We start from the raw sequence: 20,602 nt of genomic DNA, 5'->3' as shown, positions 1-20,602 counted from the left end.
AGGTCTTCCAGAGATCTGCATTATCAGACAGGAAGTAGTTGTGAGTGGCTTCCTGTCCTACATACCCAAGCCAGCATAATGGTGCCAAAGCAAAAAGGAAAAGTCAGACTGTTTATGAAATATTCAGTGGATACAGCCAAGAGCTTGTTTGAGCATAACATCAATTTTTAATTGAGGGCCTCAGGAGGCATTCTTTACTATATTTTGCTGTGCCTTATTTGGGTCTTAATGGTTTTATGTGTGTATTTATACTAGTATAATTACCCTGTGTTTTCTTAGCTGCACAGAGCATGGTTTGAGGGATACTAAATTAAATATTTCTGCATTCACCTCCAAATTTACTGAGAGTTAGTGTCAGTATTGTGTAAAACATGCAGATAAAACAGTGGTCCATTCATTCGTACAGCTGTGGGCTTTTGCAGGCGTTGACCTTTTTAGGCTCAAAGAGCCTCTACAGAGGTCTTGTAAGGGGAACCAAGAACACTCACATCCAAGATTTTGGATATTTTCCAACAGTCCTTTTTTGATAAGTTCAGTTTTTTGTTTAGTTTTTTATTAAGAATGTTTGTAACTGACCAAAGTGATCCAGATGTTTCTGTGTGATAGTTATAATAGGAGCTGTTTGAACTCTCCACATGGTATGGAAAGGAGCTTCAATCCTTCTTTTATTACCTTCTTTACCGGACCATACTTTGTAAAACAAGAAGAGAAAATGCGTACTATAATTCATTACAATGATAAACAGAACTGACAAAGTGCCACATTTAATGTAAATGTTGATTATGTATTGATCATGTTGATTAAGGCATTTTCCATTTTATGTCATAACCTGTTAAAATATTTTGAATTTTCAACAACTGGCTGATAAACTCTGAACATTACATGACTTCTTGCAAAAGAACATAGATTTATACAAGCTTCCTAAATCTAGATTATGAGTTATATTAGTAATTTGTTTTGCATTAGTAATGAATGCTGTTTTATTGCAGTCTTTAATAAAACAGCATTCATTACTAAATAAATAAATAAAATTTAATTTTATTAATTTTTTTTTTTTATTGGGCGAACTCCCAACTCTTGAGCCACGATCGTGGCTCAAGAGTTGGGAGTTCGCCTTGTTATCGGAAGGTTGCTGGTTCGAGCCCCGGCTTGGACAATCTCGGTTGTTGTGTCCTTGGGCAAGACACTTCACCCGTTGCCCACTACTGGTGGTGGTCAGAGGGCCCGGTGGCGCCAGTGTCCGGCAGCCTCGCCTCTGTCAGTGCGCCCCAGGGTGGCGGTGGCTACAATGTAGCTTGCCATCACCAGTGTGTGTGTGTGTGAATGGGTGGATGACTGGTTGTGTAAAGCGCTATACAAACACAGGCCATTTACCATTTATAAATGAGTTACACTGGTGCTAAAGAGAACCACAGAATCCATAAATGGTAAGATGACAGCTTTACAAAGGGCTTAAAAAAGTGCAACAAACTTGCTTTCTAGGCTGGATGAAGATCTTATAATTTCTGATTTGACTTTCTTTTTCAGTAGAGCCACTATATCTCATGTCAAATGGGACGAGGATGTAATACTATAAACAAGATAATTCAATTCAATTCAATTCAATTCAATTTTATTTATATAGCGCCAAATCACAACAAAGTCGCCTCAAGGCGCTTCATAGATACAGAGAAAAACCCAACAATCATATGACCCCCTATGAGCAAGCACTTTGGCGACAGTGGGAAGGAAAAACTCCCTTTTAACGGGAAGAAACCTCCGGCAGAACCAGGCTCAGGGAGGGGCGGCCATCTGCTGCGACCGGTTGGGGTGAGAGAAGGAAGACAGGATAAAAGACATGCTGTGGAAGAGAGACAGAGGTTAATAACAGATATGATTCAATGCAGAGAGGTCTATTAACACATAGTGAGTGAGAAAGGTGACTGGAAAGGAAAAACTCAATGCATCATGGGAATCCCCCGGCAGCCTACGTCTATTGCAGCATAACTAAGGGAGGATTCAGGGTCACCTGGTCCAGCCCTAACTATATGCTTTAGCAAAAAGGAAAGTTTTAAGCCTAATCTTGAAAGTGGAGATAGTGTCTGTCTCCCGAATCCAAACTGGAAGCTGGTTCCACAGAAGAGGGGCCTGAAAACTGAAGGCTCTGCCTCCCATTCTACTTTTAAATACTCTAGGAACAACAAGTAGGCCTGCAGAGCGAGAGCGAAGTGCTCTAATAGGGTGATATGGTACTACAAGGTCATTAAGATAAGATGGGGCCTGATTATTTAAGACCTTGTATGTGAGGAGCAGGATTTTGAATTCATAATAGAGTAGAGTTCAGATAGCTGCTCTGTGTTGTGTTGGCACAAGGAATTGAAGAAGAGAACTCTGGAGGAATTATATTCTTAAACTTGTTTGCAGCATTTTCAGAAAAAACATCTACTGTAATGAAATGTATCTTCCACTGTTAACTATATGCTAATTAAAATACTCTTACTGTGTCATGTGGATAAATGTGCACATTCTTTTGCCAGAAAATTGCAGCCACTGCACATTAAGCCATCCAACCAAAGGACCACTTAAGCACTCATTCTGATAACATCTCTCCCTATTATGCCAAATAAACAAACATTGTTAGAAGCAACTATCACAGCAGGCAAAAAACATTGCATTAGATTGAGCACAACTTGCAGCTGACTGCAAGCAGCAAATCTTAATAAATCACATTTGACACATTTTAATGTTCCCCTCCTGAAAGGGAAACTCCTACAAATACGTATGCCATAACGCCAGCCACAAAAATACCCAACTTTCAGTCACAAACCTGACATGAAAAATTAGTCTGACATGGAAAATGTCAGACTGAAAAGAACTAAACTGAAGCCGGTATTTTTGCATTGTATTATTCACCAGAATGTGTTGTGTAAGTCAGTGCTAAACATTAACCATATGGTTGATGTTCTAACTGAAATAGTTAAGAGCACTGAGTCACAGACCGTTTGTTGCACTTCTGATTCATTCCTGACAGAGCAGTTCCAGTTGTGTCAGTGCTGGAATTTTATTTTTCTCTCAAGAGAAAACCCCTCCATAGACATGCTCAGAAGATGTCTTTGGCTCTACCTTCATATGTGAACAAATAATCTCCAGATGCAAATCCTCTCCGTGACCTCCTTCACATTTCCACCTCAGACACTGCATCTGATTTTAATTTTCATTTCATTTGTTGAAGACTAAAACAGGCTGGATTTCTCTCACTAAACAAGAAAAAGAACTAAAACAAAGCAGATGACATAATTAGGCTACAAGCAAAATAACAATCTCACCATCTGTGAGTCGAACCTCAGATCCAGGAGGAACAATACATTTTTCATCCTGGTCACAGAAAATTGGAGCGGCTTTGGACGCCTTGAGGATATTTGAAGGTGTGTGGGAGTTTGCCCAACCAACTTACACATGTTTTGTGGACTTGGAGAACATCAGTATGAGGTTTCTGGCCTGTTGCTATGAACCATTCGGTCTGGGTGTTTGGCTTCATCAGGTGGTGGCCTCCAGCTCTCACTGGATCTATATCTCTTATATCTCTGGGCTGGGCTGGCAACACCTTGGTTTTACTCAGGATGAACCACCGGAAGAACCAGGCTCAGGGAAGGACAGTCATTATTCATGACTGGTTGGGGGTTGGGACAGGGAGACAGGACAAAAGGTACACTGTGGAAGAGAGACAGAAGTCAATAATAACTAATGATTAAATGCTGAGAGGTGTGTATACACAGAGAGTGAGAAGAGGTGAGTAAGGAAAAAACACTCAGTGCATCATGGGAATCCCCCAGCAGCCTAGACCTATTACAGCACAACTAAGGGAGGATTCAAGATCACCTGATCCAGCACTAAACTTTATCCAAAAAGAAGGTTTAAGACTAATCTTAAAAGTAGTGTTTCTGTCTCCTGAACCCAAACTGAGAGCTGGTTTAGAAGAAGGGGGGCCTGAAAGCTGAAGACTCATTTCTCCCAATGAAATGAAACTAATATGGGAGAAATATGCTCTCGTCTGCATTTCCTCTTCTTCATACTGTAATAGTTGTATTTTTGTGTAGTTGTTAGGCTTGTTGTTACGAAAAGGTTAAGAGGAACTGCATTTTTCAGCTGTCTACACATGCTTACATTATATATGTGCTCTATGCCCATAAATGTATACATTGCATATGTTAAGTCCATCTCTCTGCATTTCATATGCCTTGGTTCAGTGATTTTTGCGTTGAGATCTGAGTGCTACCACAATGCTGATCACATACAGCTCCTTGCTGACACATATGGAGGACTGGTGCCACAGTATACTGTTGATTCTTGGTATTTGATCATTTGGATAACCTCCATCATTCAGTTTTTGCAAAAGCAGATTTACACCTGCCCCACTGGCAAGCGGCTCAATACAACAAAAACATGAACAAGCCTATTTGGGCTTGTTCACATTTGTCAACCATAAACAGACAGAAAAACACAGTGCACTGATACCAAGACAGAATAACATATCTGTGTGTTAATCATAGTGAATGACAGTTAAAAATGGGAAGTAAAAGAGCAAACACAGGGAGAAAAACGGGGAGGAACATCTAACTGTGTACAAAAACAGGAAGCTTTTAGGGTTTTCAGAAGTTGCACAAACGTTGCATCTGTTGTGTGTTTGCTGTCTGGCATCAGAGATGCTGAGTGATTTAGGTCCGACACCCTCAGGCACACTCCCTGTTAGCTGGAGGGGTTGTTTTTCTGTATAGGTGCATGTGTGAGTATGCAGAGAGCTCGCACGCTCTTGTTCTGTGTGCGCTCGGTTATCGCACCCTTCAGCTGACGTCTAAGCGATTGCAACAGGTGACTCAGCCTCGGAGTCATTTGTGGGAAAGTGTGTGTGTCTGTGTGTGTGTGTGTGTGTGAGTGTGTTGAAGCGTAAAGTGTTTTTTGAGAGGGTGGGGGGTGGGAGGAGGGTGGAACTGGAGAGGATTTAAAGTAGTTGACAGCACAGTTAGGATGAAAAGATGAAAAGCGAAAGCTTAGAGTAACATCTATAACAAAAGCAATTCATCATCTGTATTACACTTTGAGCTTTTCTGGAGCCACTTTGGCCTATTTTTATAGGTCACAATGTAGACTCGCAGCCCACAACACCACCTTGAAGACAGGACATCTGACGTCTCTATCATTCCAGTTCTGTGATTAAAAGTGACTTGCCCATTCTTATCCCGAGCATGTTAATTAATGTTACTTTCTCAAACTGCTGGTGTGGCCTTGATGCACTGGGTTACATTATCAGTGAGACAGGGCTGTCACTCCCAACTCGTCTTCTTTAAACAAGGTTAATGTTACTGTTGCAACCCCTGAACCTCAATGATTTAACCCAGCCGTCCTGAGCCTTTTTTGCCCGACAATATTTTCACGGACCGGCCTTTAAGGTGTCGTGGATAAATACAACAAAATAAAACTAGTACCGGTACTGAAAAAAAGAAGATTTATTCATAACACACGTAAAAAGACCCAGGAAAACCGAGTTAACGATAAAAACAATAACAAAATAATGCTAAAAACCGATGAAAACCCTGAAAACCATACATTTCACACCCGAGCCTCGACTCTCGCGGCCCGGTACCAAATGACTCATGGACCGGTACAGGTCTGTGGCCCAGGGGTTGGGGACCACTGGTCTAACCCTAACCATGCTCCCTGAATATCTCTGAAAATATAATTTGTAATGCCTACATCCAAAAAAAGTACCTTTTAGTACTGAAACCTAAAATAATACTATTTAGCACCCAAATCCTAACCAGCTACAGTACCATACAAAAGACATGAGCACTCCTCATGTCTTTATATTTGGCTTCCAAGGAGCTGGAGTTTCTTAATTTTTTATGTGGTCTTGAGCAATAGACACTGGACATTAGGTGCTTTTTTAAACATTCAGTACAGTCATTGCCCCTGACCATTTTCAAAGAAATATTTTCTTCTTCTTTTTTATTAAGACACTTACCACTGACCTATGAATCATTCAAGCACAAAAAGGGACCTAACTCAAAGGATGAACCAGTGTTGTGTCTACATATAACAGACAACTTAGCAAAGAACCAATTTCACATTTTTTGGCCTATTTCAACCCCGTGTGCAGTGCATCCTTAACAAAATTGAGGAACTGCACAGGTAGAGGACAAAATAAGTGTCAAGCATAAAAAACGTTTATAGCAGATGAACAAGTTCTTAAGAAACAGGAAAAAAAATCCAGCAAAGACAAACACACCACTGATGCAGTAAAGTATATCTGGGTAGAAAAAACATACACTGGAGCATTATCAGTCATGGGTTGACCTTCCCAGACCTGAGACCTCAACATTTTGAAAGCAGTGTGGGACTGGAACAAATGCAGCCAATATCCAAAGTAGAGCTTTTGAATGTCCTTTATGAAACCCGAAGAACAATTCCTGAAGACTACTTGAATAAATTACAAGCACGCTTGCCCAAGAGAGCTCAGGCTGTGTTGAAAAGTAAAGGTCGTCATACCAAATATGGACTATCAAGCTTGTTAGAAGTGTACTGATACTATTTCCACGTTTCCATGTTTCAATAAACCTATATCCCACACTCCTAACAAAATGTAAAGAAATGAGTCAAAGCTCAAGACTTTTGCACGGTATTGTACTTTTTTAGTGTCTCAACTAAACCAATGAGTTTTCAGTGACTAAACGTAGCAGTATAAGTGAAAGACTAAGGCAAACATGAAACAAATCTGCACAGGAAATCATCACTTTGCCAAACAAAAAAGTCTCCTGGATCATAAAGCTGCAACTTATACCACCCTCACCCCTCCATCTACCTTATATAGATTACATAAACCTCAGAAATTAGACCGTTATCTCTCAGTGGCTGATATTACTGAAGCTGGTGTGTTAGAGGATTGACACCAAACACCACTTTGTGCACTGTGGGGAAAACATTTTGCAAGGGATGCTGAGGCTGAACCAGACCACTGACCTCAATACTGAAGTCAGTTTTCCTATGAAAAACCAGAGACAAGACCAGCTTCAGAGACAACATCGAGGTAAAAAGACAAGGCAGAAAGCAGATGTTTGGCTCCAAAACAAACGGCTACTTGTCCTTCAAGGTTTTATTGACGTGGAGGCAGCAGAAGGAACAAGGCCTTGCAGTGTGGAGAAGATGACAACATGGCTGTCATAACATCCATTAAGTGTTTAGCTCCCTTTGGCCTGGAGGTGACCATGAGAGAACCCTGTCTCAAACCCAGACACACATATATACACAGAAAGCAGTCAGCCACACACACACACCCACACATACAGACATGCACACCGTCTCCAGTGAAATTCCACACTAGGCCTGTGTGCTGCCTCAGGTTACACTGTGGTGTATGAACAGCAGCCGTTCAACTGATAAGGTGTCTTAGAAAAACAAGTCAGCGATAGAAATGTTCCTGCTGGAGTGTTTTAACAAGCAGAGAGAAGAAATGTTTTGTTTTTAATACATTCAGTTTTGAACTAATGCTTCAGGGGTGAAAAAGTTCCACGACTACACGTGCGGAGATTCAGGCCAAACCTTGTATTCATCATTGGCACACCGACTCCTGTCAGCTGCTTTCACTTTAGTCCCCTTCCTTGGTTTGCTTCAGAGTTTTGTGTATTTTTTGAATGGAACAAAAAAGCAAAAAAGGGCTCCTTCTGTTGAGGATTTTGCAAACATGGAGACACTGTGAGGTCATGAACTCATGTCAAAACTTAATGTTAACATTTTTGCTACTGCCATCTTGTTTTTTTGGTGATAGAAATAACAATATTTGGAAAATAGGTTACTTAGTAATCAGCGAACACTAACAAGCTGCATCCATAATCTGTATAGCTGCAATGCACACACAAATATACGTATCATTTAGTGATAGGCAACAGACTGATGATACACTGGAACTTCACTAAACAAAACTGAAGGACAGACTTCTTAGATGGGCTGCATCACACAGCAAGTCATGTGCTTCAGAGGGCACCAACAGCACAAACATAGTCGAGACATCCAGGTCAGTGACTCCAGCTAGCAGACTGTCAACACTACTGTAGTGTCACGTCAAATTTAACAAAATCCAAACAGGTTCAGTCTTCATACAGTTGGTGTCAACTTGCTTTTGAATGCAGTAAAGTTGGGTACTTTAACAAGCACTTTCTATAGCTTCGTTCTCCGGACCTGGAGGTTCCTGCTCGTGTGGAATACGCCCGCTTGTCCCTGCTTGTCATCTCTATGCAAATTGGTAGCTGTCCACGAGTGCAATCAATGCTTCAGTCTTCCAATGACATTTCAGCCATTTTCATCTCTTACTGTTCGTAATACCTGGACATGTGGTGAAAGATCAAGGTTACGCATAGAGTAGCTACCCTTCAGCATTCACATGGAGTTACACTTGTGTGAGTGAGCATATAGGGACCAAATGAATATTAGCCACCTCTGAGGCTGTTGCATCTTAAACAAAATGTCATCTCCTTCTAACTGAGATGTCAATTTTTTTTTATTTTTAAGTGCCATTTCAACTGTTTTTATTTTTACCACTGCTTTTTAACATTTCCAGTAATCAGCTTTCAGTGGTTACATGTCAGCCAGTGTTTCAGCCACATTCATCTTAATCTTTAACTGACAGTTGCCTGTATTGCTTTATTCTCACAATCTAACCTCTTTTAGCCATTATGTGTCAGCTGAAACTTGGGTTTCAGCTTACTTAGGTAATATTGCTACCTGATCCTTGTATGCGTTTTCCTACCTCTGCTAAATTATTTCCCACTATGAAGTTTATCCCTGCATCTTACGAAAGTCTATAGTAGAAACAATTCTGAAAAGACAAGTGGGCCAAAATTCCTCCACAGCGATGTCAGAGACTTATTGTCAGTTATGCAGACACTTGATTGCAGTTCTGGCTGCCAAGGGTGGTGCAACCAGTTATTAGGTTTAGGAGATAATTCCTTTTTCACACCAGCCCAGGTACGTTTGGATCGCCTTTTTCCCTAATAAATGAAATCATAATTTAAAAACTACCTTTTGTATTTACTCGATCTATGTTTGTCTAATATTAAAATTAGTTTGATGATCTGAAACATTTAAGTGGGAAAGAATATGCAAAAAAAGAAAAAAGAGCAAAAAGAAAGAAAGAAAGAAAGCAGGAACATTGCATATACCTTTTTTTGAAAGCACTGTGTAGGCCCATGTTACATGATCCATTAGGGCTGCTTGCCAACCCACAGTCTGTATAAAGGTGGAATTTTACATTACCAAAGAAAATCATTAGCTGAAATTCTAATTGACAAATCACAGATCTAAAATTAATAGTTAATAGATTACCACGGTAAATCCTTCCACAATACTGTCTGTGAAGGTTCTCAGTCATCCAGGTCATGTGATTAGGTAGAGGATCATCAGGGGGTCCTTTGTCCCTCTTTGGGGGGAAACTCCCCCTGGGTTTAAATCTGGGACTCTCCACCATTTGACCTTAGAACTGAAGAAGCTTCTCGGATGAGAGGTGAAACGTCTTCAAGCAACTCAAAGAAGTCCAGATGCTTTTCTTTCCAAGCTCCTTAGACTACCACAATACTGCAAACTGCCCAGTTTATCCTACACTCACTGTCCAGTAAAAACCTTGAACAACATGGTATTATCATCTTTGGTTTTTAAAATAATTTCAGAATATGAAATATACAGATACAATATCTGATTTAGTAGAGTTTGGTTGTGTTTTGGCCAAGAGAACATTTTTAAAAACTAACAGTTGTTTTGGGCTTATAGTTCTTCTCTCATGAGCTTTACTTATTTCATTGTTTCAAATAGTCAAAAAATGTTACACACAGTGAGATGTTAACCTAATCCCTCTGTTTACCATAAACTCTTCACTAGCAGCCTGCTGGATGTTAGGCTGTGTTTACAATACCAGTGAAAAAGGAAATGGCTACGAGTAATTTTTAAATGGAAAACAACAACCAAACAAACTCAAACGCACTATCTTTGGCTGCTGGACAGACATCACATGCTATGTCACAAGCTAAGTATTATAGCTGAGCTGGCCTAAACGTTTTTCAGTGATCCAGTGATTCAGTGAAGCGTAAAGTCATCATATGCTTCCATGTTTTCAAACACAACCAAACCCATTAAGGAACACTGCAACAGTGACTCAGCAACAATGTAATGAGTCATGACAGGCTGATTTGTAACTTTGACACTGGCGGTGTGAACACAGCACAAGAGTCCCACTCTGTCTGTGTCACAGAGACTGTCTCTCAGCCCCTTGCTTCCTGCTTCCTGCTTTCTTACTTGACAAAGTAGCAAAGCAGACAATGACATGGTGTAACTATAGAGCATGGTTACATTTCGTTCATTCCAATCTGAGTATTACTAAATTCTTCACAAGAACACACTCTCATTTCTTTAGCAGAGACTTGAATGTATGCTCATAAAGAGTGCCAGGGCTTATCTCTAAAATCAATCGGGCCTTTACATGCTTAGTACGTTGGCATGTGTCATATTTTTAGGTGAGTTTTTACCAGTTCAGTCAGGAAACAGAGTATGTGAAGAAGCAGTGATGTAAAATAGTATTTACAGAAACTGAGACGTCATACGTCTCATGCTCGCTCACAGAGAAGTGGGAATGTGGGAAAGGTACCACTGATGACTCACAGGACATTCCACAATATACCTGTGTGGAAATGCTGCTATGAATCAATGGACAGTGTTTGGGGTTTACATTAAGCCATGTGTACCATGTGGTGAAGGAGTTAACAGTTGAAAGCAGACGTGCTAAAGAGCAGACCTTCTGCGGAGACTGCTGCTTGATATATTTCAACTTTAAATTATATTTTTGTAAATCAGTTCCTGAATCGCAGATGTTCACAAGGTGAAATTCAAATCAGTGCAGCTCAAGTCATTTGAGTCAAAGCAGTCCAGTGGTGGAATATCATATACATTGATCAATGTTTTTATGTGGACATCAAACTGAGAAGTTTCTGAGCTGAGCTTGTGCCTGCTAGCAGTCTTGGTTCAATTTCCGAGCTCTAAGTGGCTTTGGTTTTTTTGCAGCAGGAAGCTATTATGTATAATATTACAGAAAACGTTTTACTCAGATTTAGACAAACTTAAAGACCAGTGTGCACAGTGCCACTGGTTCACTGGTCGACTGGCTGACAGCTGGTGGATGTCTTCTATGACCCTATTTTTATTCTCCAGTTGCTGGTGTCCCTGTAATGAGGATAAAATGTGCTACATGAGTAGCCTAATATATAAGTCCTACATATAATGTGTGTTTTTCTCTGCCTTTTTCCACCCAATTTTGAACTCACCCAATGTAGTGCCAGCTGCTTGGTCTAGTATTCAAGTGCAAATTTATGGAACATGTTTGCGTAGCTCATGAGGTAGAGCAGGTCATTTACTAATCAGAAGGTTGGTCTGCATGCCAAAGTATTCTCAGACAAAATTCTAACGCCAAGTTTCTATCTGACGCATTCATCGGTGTGAGAATGTTAGAAAGTGCTTGGGTGAATGAGGCGAGTCGAGTGCTCAACTTGAGTAGAAACGGGCTACTTATAAACCAGACCATTTTCTGAGAACTGGCTTAGAAAAGGCACACCAAGTCCAGGAAGTTGTTATAGTGACTGCATTTTGAAGTTTAAAATTTATAAACTGGCATTTCTACATCGCTTTTTATAATAGAAGGTATCCCAGTGTACTCCTAAAACCAGCCCCAAATCCAGATAAATGGGAAGGGTTGTGTCAGAAAGGGCATTTCTGCCAAATCAGACAAGCAGATAATCATGAAAGAGATTTACTTATCAGATCAGACAGCTACTGTTCCCAAAGATTAAGGAAGAGGAGAGGGGGAAGGTATGTTAGGAGGCAGTGAGAGAGAAGGAACGGGAAGAGGGTGGAGGTGAGAGTAGAAACTTTAAATGTAGGGACTTTGACTGGTAGAGGAAGAAAGCTGGCTGATATGATGGAGAGAAGGAAGGTAGATATTTTGTTTGTGCAGGACACCAGAAGGAAGGGAAGCAAGGTCAGCAGCAGGTCAGTGGATTGAAGTTGTTCTACCATGGTGGAGATAAGGAAGAGAAATGGAGTTGGGGTAATCTTTAAGGAAGAGCATGTGAATAGTGTGAAGGTGAAGAGAGTATGAAACAGGATCATGAGTGTGAAGCTTGAAATCAAAGAGGTGATGTAGAATGCTGTCAGTGCATGCCCCGTAGGTTGGATGTCAGTTGGAAGAGAAAGAGGAATTCTGAAGTAAGATGGATGAGCCGGTAGAGTATGTCCACAGGGGTGAGAGACGGTGATTGAAGCAGACTTTAACAGACATGTGCAGAAGATGAAGGGAACAAAGGTGATGAGCAGGTGTTGGGTAGGCAGGTGTTGGGTAGGTAGGATTTTAAGGGGAGAAATGCAGAAGGACCATTAGTAGCGGACTTTGAGAAAAGGATGGAAATGATGTGCACATACTTTTTTTTTCAATATAAAACAGGAAGTTAAGATGTTTTAATGTGCTGAAAATATTTTCAGGTAATGAGGCTGGTATGCAAAGATCACTCAGTGTGCTGTGACCAGTTTATTTAATTTAATCACCCCTCCATCTCTTTTAGTCGACTACAGCACTAGAAGACAGTCCAACTATGAGAAATATAATTTTTTACTTTCTGATTAGACGAATAACCAAAACACAGCAAAAAGGACAGCATATGCTGCACTCACATCAGGTGAATAATTTGTATCATTACTTTCCCCAGTGACAGGTAGTGTAAAGGATTACAGTGGAGCGTCAGTCGGTGACAGCCAGTGCAGGGTGGAGAACTGCTGCAGCGTTCCATGACTTTGTGCTACTGAATAAGAGGACACGGATTAGACGACTGCAGGTTGAGTACTTGTAAGAGGATTGGTCATGTGTCCTTTAGTCTGTGGGGGAAACAAACAGATGAACAATAAACCAGCTGTAAGCCAGGAGTCAACAACAGTTTATCATAATCTGCCTTCATCTCTTCCTCGACCAACAAATTTGTCTTCTTGCCCTCACATTACACTAAAAGAGTTTTGCAAAGAATATAATCGTTGGTTTATCATAACATATGTTCTATCGCTCTTCGTTCTCTGTAGCCTCGGTGGTCTTCATCTCCTGTCTCCTAAATCTCCTTCTTTCCCCTATCCCATACCCCGTTTAACCCCTGTACCCCCCAACCCCCACAGTTCTCTGGTGTGCCCAGCAGACAATATGAAAGAGGTTTACTATAATCATTACTCTAATCACCCTTTCCCCTCTGAGTACCCCCATTTCTCTTCAGTATAATGAGGAAAATTGTAGGTCATCAGGCAGAAGCCTTTGTAAGCTGAACTGTTCAAGATAGGCATTCGCAAATAGAATCCCTGGAGTTTAATCCATAACATAAAAAGCACCACTATCAAGGTTTTAAACTAGAGAAATGGCAGTGTTTGCAGAGTGTAATAATAACATGACAACATCTTGAAGGGTAGACTTATTTGTTCTGCTTTTCATATTCTCATTAAAATGCAAAAATAAAAAAACAGAGAGAAAGAAAGAAATAAACACAGTGCTTTCTTCATTGTATTAAACTATGTCTCAAAAATAAAAAAAAATACCAAAGACTGAGGGAATAAAAACAGACAAAATGCACACCAGACAGAGACATGTAATAGGGTACAGCTGAACTAAATTAGATACTATAAAAGGTGGGGGAAGTACAAAGGAGGCAAGTGAAACTAGAAAGCCACTGGAGAAACTAACTTTCAACATAAAGCAGGAAGTAAACTGAATGGGAGACCAAATATAAACTGCCAAAAACAAAAACACCAAGGCAAAGACAGATGATGGGGTGGAAACACCTTCATGGACACAAAGAACAAGAAGGAAGAAAAAGGAAAAAGTAAAAGATTTATGAAAGAAACCGTGGACAACTAGAACACACAGGGCTGAGATAGGTTTGATTAGATATCACTAATCAAAAATAAAGAGGTGCAAAATGACCACTAAGACACAACCCCCCCCCCCCAAACAAAACAAGTTCAGATGATCAAAATAACAAGAAACGGCATCATTGTTCATAGTGTGACTGAAAGCTAACTTAAAGAAACACAAAACAGCTGAACAGGGATTCAAAATGACCAAAAAGAGACACAAAACAGTCACAGAGACGTAATCACACACAGCATAAAGATTTCACTTGTTTGTGAAATCTGGTCTGAAAACCTCGAGATGTCCTGTCCCTTATCTTTGTTGTTTTAAAACTGGATGTGATGAGAGAGGGGTGGTTCTTACAGTGCAACTCCGCACTCATTGGTTAATGGCTCGTCCATCACAAGTCATTAGCCAGTGAACATAATATGGATAATCCTCCTTTCTGGCTCCAAAATGTATAAAATTAACCTTGTGTTTTATTTAGTACAACCCGAAATGAGTGACTGAGCCTGTACATACATCAAGAAATTGTTTACTGAGGTCAGGGCCAGGGGCTGTTTGCCCATAGACTCCAGCAAGCATTTGAACAATGGATAACTGTTGGTTGGCAGTCTTTTCTCAAAGTCTAGTCATGGTTGAAAAATAGCTTCAGTGCTACTGTGACTTCAGTTCGAGTTACTTACAGTTAGGTCCATATATATTTAGATACTGACACGTTTTGTCTTTTTTACCTGTTTACTGAAACATATTGCAGTTGTAGTTGTGTACTGGACATGGACATAATGTGTACACTTTCATTTGCAGGTATCCACATTTAAATTGGATGAAGGGTTTAGGAGTTTCAGCTCCTTAGCATGTGCCACCCTCTTTTTAAAGGGATCAAAGGTAATTGGGCAATTGACTCAAAGGCTATTTCATGGGCAAGTGTGGGCAATTCCTTCATTGTGTCATTATCAATTAAGCAGCTAACTTCAGGCTGTCATTGCCAGCAAAGGGTTTTTAACAAAGTGCTTGAAATGAACATTTTCTTTTCTTTTTTTTTTTTTTTAACTTGGCCAATTACTTTTGGGCCCCTGAAATGAAAGGAATGTGTTAAAAATGCTTTAGTTCATCATGTTTATATCCAATCAATTTGTTCAACCCTCTGAATTAAAGCTGAAAACCGGCACCTCCACTGCATCTGAGATGTTTCGTTTAAAATTCATTGGTACAGAAACAAAATGAGAAAAACACTGTCTCTGTCCAAATATTTATGGATCTAACTGTATTAAATGTCACCTCATTGTTAGCCTTCCAACTAGGAGAATGCTTGTGTTTAAGAATTTCTCACTAAAACAAATAAATAAGAAGACATACCTCAGTGGCAACTCACAACATTTTCAAGTCCACCAGTTGCCTTTTTTCACTTGTCTATGCTAATAGCCTGCCTTGGCTGCATAGGCTAATAAAGTTGCTAGAGTTAAGAGTCAACTAGCCGACTCGGTCCAGACTTCAACAATCCACCTACTACATTTCTTTAACACATGCACAGGTTTAATGGTTAGTTAAATGCCAGTGCTAGTATTACACCTGCTTCGAAGCTTTATCAGAATCAGAATCAGAAAGGGTTTTATTGCCAAATGTTGAGCAGGTTTACAACATCAGGAAATTGCTGCAGTACTTAGTGCAAAACATACTGTCAGACAACGTCTAAATAAACATAAAAATTAAAATTAAAAGTGCTAAGTAGATAGATATATACATGAATGCAGGTGGTGATCAGTGCAAAAATGGAATGATGCAGTGAACACAGTGTAGGGTCATGTGTTTGTGATGCAAACAGTCACATGGTTATTGTTCATGAGTCCAACAGCAGAGGGGAAGAAACTGTTCTTATGGCGGGAGGTTCTGGTGCGAATGGACCAGAGCCTCCTGCCTGAGGGGAGCAGGTCAAACAGACTGTGTCCAGGGTGAGAAGGGTCAGCTGTGATCCGAGCTGCACGCCCCAGAGTCCTGGAGGTGTACAGGTCCTGCAGAGTCCTTATGCTATGCTAAGCTGATCAGCTTCTGCCTGTAGTGCCATGTTTAACAAATGGACATGCAAATGGGTTCAGTGTTTTAATGTCATTTTTGCCAGAAAAAATATGGATTTCCATTTTTAATATCAAAGAACTGCTTTGCAGACAAAAAAAATGTAATAATGAGCAAAAATGATTCAAATTTCTATTCCAATTCCATATACTTGTAAGCATTTGAAGTGACAGCTAGTAAATGAAAGTGGGTCTCATCTTGTCAACAAATCAAGCTTTTCTGTAATTAAAAGGAGATGTAGATGAGTGTGTGTTTTGCTGCTGTCCCCACAGACTAAAGCTCTGTGTTTATGTTGAAAGCTGCAGAGCTTCTGTCTGGACTTGGAATTTCATCTTGTAGCATCTTTCTTTCACTACTCAAAACTGCTACACCCTCACACAGACATATACAGTACATTAAAGCCTCCCCCCATCTGACATGTTATGCATTAGCAGATATATTTCTTTTATGCTTATTCTCTGATATTGTTCAAACTTCTTTTCATTTTCACAACCTTCAATTTCTGGAAAAATGTTTGGGCTAAACCCTTTGACTGATAAAATCGCAGTCCTCCAAAGGCTTGACTTTCTATTTTCATGTAGCGCAAAGAAATTCACATTCTCATAAAATCCTTCCACATGGGACACATGTCCTTTTCTTTTTCTCTGTTATCCCCTCTTGTTTGACCCTCTTTGCCTGAGCCCCTACTCCTTTCCCATGCTAATATCCTCCCTTTCACACCCACAGTTTTATCTCTCTATCTTTTTTTGCCATTTTTGAAGCCGATAGTCGTAATATTCAAGAATCTTTTTTTGTACCTGAGCAGTGCATGCTTGGTTTTTTTGCTCTTTCCTTTGCTGTGCCTTGTCTGTTGCTCAGTTTATCCTTTACATTAGAAAGGTGTTGTTTTATTTTGTGTTACTCATTTGTTAATCTATTCATTTTCTATTGTGTTAGAGGGGAAATAGTCTAAGAAAAGATGTCCTCTTCCCAGCCATCTCCTTCACTTTATTTGGAGGGATACCAGAGGTCACCTAGAAGAATGGAAAAACCATTTTACCTGGCTCCTTATGGGTGCTTTTTTTCTTTCTTTTTTTTGCCTCCCACTGTCCAAATACATGCACATTGAGAAAATCAGTGATGATGTGAGATAAATCCCTCACACTCAGAATGTGATTTGTGTTGTAAAGTTGTAAAGTTTAAATATTTAAACAGTGGATCTAAATGCCAGTTCATTGCATTTCAGTCAAAGCAGTGGATATTTCCCATGGTTATTGAGAGTTATATTTACATTCTTCACCACCCACCGAGCATCTTAAAATATTGCTCCATTATACTATGTAGGAAGGCTGTCAAATATTTTGAAAGTAGAAACACAGAGCTTGCTTACCACACAAATAAATCATAATAAAATGGAGAAAAAGCATCATTACAGTACATGTATGTAGATGCAGACAGCACAGTGAACATATGGCAAAACATCCCAGCTACAGGTGTAATGGTATGTGAATTCATAACAATCCAGTACATGACGTTTAGTTTAGGATGTGATTTTTTATGTTTTTGTCTTAGTTCAACAAGTCCTGTTAGCCAGTTCTCGATAAATTTCTGTTTATGACAACATAGCACACTGGGTAAGCAGTGCTTCTCTTGCTTGCCCTTCCTGACAGAATGCCACCCCTAATAATTCTTTGTGTATTAGTTGCTGCACCAGTTATTTGCTTACTGTTGTGATCAATCCCCCTGACAATCACAACAGTGTTGGATGGAAGAAATGCCAAACTGTGTGTCCAAAACTGAGGCACATAGCAAACTTTGATACTGGATAGCACTGTACATAGCAAGGGCTATACTCAATATTTGATGGTTTATAATGTTTTTATTACAACATGCTGACATCAGCCTGTTTTTATTACAATATAATGACATCAGCTTAAAGGTCAAGGTCAGTTTCTTAGCCAAACAAGGTACCTAGGTACTAATGTCCCCCAAGGTCTAGTTGAGTTTCACTAAGTTAAATCAGCTCGAGTTGTTATTGGTATTTACAGACAGACAAACAGAACTGATTACATTCTCCTTCCCTTGTGGGAAAGAATAAGTAGTTAACTAATAAATATTTTCAACATATTTTTTAGAGGATCCATCACTCACTTTCAGCTCTATATTTTGATTCTTGAGTCTGAAATAAGCTGTTTCAGCCCCTAATTCCTTAGAAACAGAAGGTTTGAAATCTAAAAGTAGACAAAAACTGTCTGAAACTAGATATTTAATCTGAAGCTTGAGTTTTGGCTCACGGGGGCACTGACCTCATTACTTGAGACCTTGGAGATGTTTACTTATGAGAATTCACTGAGATGTGGTTATTCTACTGCTACACCTACCATTTTTCAGATAGGCAGGGCACCCCAGTGAATAAAGAAAATACTAAAAAATACAAAGAAATAATATACTGAGTTTCATAGAAGCACATTCCCACCCCACTATCTCTTCCAAGTGCCTTTAATGCTTTCATTTTCCACCACTTTCATGCATCAGCTAAACAGCTGAAATGTGAGCTGCAATGTGTGCTCACATCCAAGATTTTTTATTAACCAGTACTATTTGAGGCGTCTACTTTTCACATGAGAATCTTTTTCATGAGCAACCAAATTTGCCATTTTCTGCTTTTTTGATTCCCTCAGCCACATGTAAGGCCATGTGGGAAAATCACACTAATGGGGTACATACTTGTCCTTCTACTAGTGAATTCTGCAGAAAACCCACATGCATTTACTCAATTAATATGCCAAATCTGAACAATCAGTTTCTGTTCTAAAGTCATGGGAGAGCTCAATCTTGATTAGGGGATGCACTGTGTAGTAACAACTATATTAGTGTGTCACAGTCCCTCAGCATGCATGCACAGTCAGGTCAAAGAATGTAAACAATGTTCATCAGCTGCTGCTACAGTTGCTACTCTTCTAAAAGCTGGTGCATCCATAATTCATCCACACATGCATCCACACACACCCATGCATGTCTGAAGAAACACTTCCACATCTATCCAGATGCACAGACTCACACCGAGGGCCAGGGTTACAACCAAACTGCTTACGGCATCTCTGTTTACATATTTCATGAGTTCGCTGTGCAAGAGTGTGTCTTAAAGAGAAATGCTGCTAAATTATGAGCCCAAAGGTGGCATGTTTCAGAGATCACATGCTGAGAAAAAACAAGGTGAGAGACAAAAACAGCCAAAAAGCCATGCATATATTATGTTGTCTGATTGACAGTAAGATACTGAAAGGCTCATGGGACCTTACCTCATCAGATGTAAAAGCTTCTCAGGTCTGGCACTTAACAAGACTGTTATCTTCACATGCAAGAACCCCTGCTATTTCATAGCATTAGACACACATGCACACTTTTAGCCCCCTTAAAAGCCACAGTTAAGGGAAAAAAGGAAAGAGCCTCAAAATGTTGACACCTTTTGCCAACAGGACACATCGATCAGACAAAAAGAGATATAGTGGGGGGCAAGGTAACATTCAGTCATTCCACCTCGTCTTCACAGGAGGCAGCTGTGCTATCGAATGCTATGGCACAAGACCACTTAGGTTAAAGGCATACCCATATTCTGTCCATCCTCTTTTCTTGCCATGTTTTAATCCCCATTTACCCTCAAATCTGCCCAAAAAATTCCCAAAAAAGTGGCAAGGCAAAAAAGAATCCCATTACAGCATTTTTCCAGCAGCCACGTTTTGATGGTGTTTCCCGAATAAACCAGAATCATGCAGTCAGGCCACAGCCAAAACACCTTAATAATGCACTGTTTTAGCCCCCTTCCCCATATCCATGCACATACAATACACACAAACTTTCTTTCCTGTCTTGCAAAAATTCCTTGGCTCATTCTGGCGACCTAGTTTACAGCCCTCGCCTCTGAGCCACAGAGACTTGGTTCCTTTTGAAGATGCATTGAGCAGCACAGCATGACAAGCCCATTATAGAGCCGGAGGAGGAGAAACCGCTCAATTACCAACTGGCAAATCTGAAGGGAAAAGCAATGTGCACTATTCACTTAGCCATATCAGTTTTTATGACTTAATAATAAATATTCTCAAGTGCTAGGTTACACAAAATGAGTACAGTATTTTCTCTCAGCGAACGACAAACTCACACAATATTCACCAATCTCACTGGTTTGGACATTTGGACATATCATCCAGTGTGGAAACACTAGCTGATTTACCTGCTTCTGTATCAGATAAATGCACTGATGTCATTGTGTTACTGCATTTTAACTCTCACTATCAACACTCATACGCTGCAATTTCCCCGGCGCCTGATATGTTGCAAAAGTCAGCATTTGAGTGTAACAAATATGATATGATGAGTGCCAGAGTGGTTAGCCGCACATTATTGTGTCTAATTTTATACCCACAAATATGCAATCAATGCTACCATAGATAAAGAGGCGTTAGGAATAACTTCTTTGCATAGTAGAACTGCTCTGACTTTATTCAGCACATATTAGACAATAAGCATTCAAAAACCATTTTTCTTTATAACCTTACGGAAACAATCACAATCTAACAGTCATTACTCCTTTGGAAAATTACT

The 20,602-nt window shown here is 39.9% G+C and overlaps 1 long non-coding RNA gene across 1 annotated transcript; it reads right to left on the bottom strand.

Moving 5' to 3' along the window:
• Positions 1 to 1,267: 1,267 nt before the first annotated feature.
• LOC146364324 (uncharacterized) lies at positions 1,268 to 19,906 on the bottom strand. The gene is made up of 3 exons (XR_014799002.1): positions 19,303 to 19,906; positions 12,736 to 12,936; positions 1,268 to 3,690 (listed from the first exon to the last, which is right to left on the bottom strand). It is a non-coding gene; the product is annotated as an uncharacterized LOC146364324 (long non-coding RNA).
• Positions 19,907 to 20,602: the final 696 nt, after the last annotated feature.

This window comes from Perissodus microlepis, chromosome 20, assembly GCF_051167445.1.
Source record: "Perissodus microlepis isolate ML-2025 ecotype Zambia chromosome 20, ASM5116744v1, whole genome shotgun sequence".
Lineage (NCBI taxonomy): Eukaryota > Metazoa > Chordata > Actinopteri > Cichliformes > Cichlidae > Perissodus > Perissodus microlepis.
The sequence above is the reverse complement of the archived record's forward strand: the minus strand, read 5'-3'. Positions and strand labels throughout refer to the sequence as shown.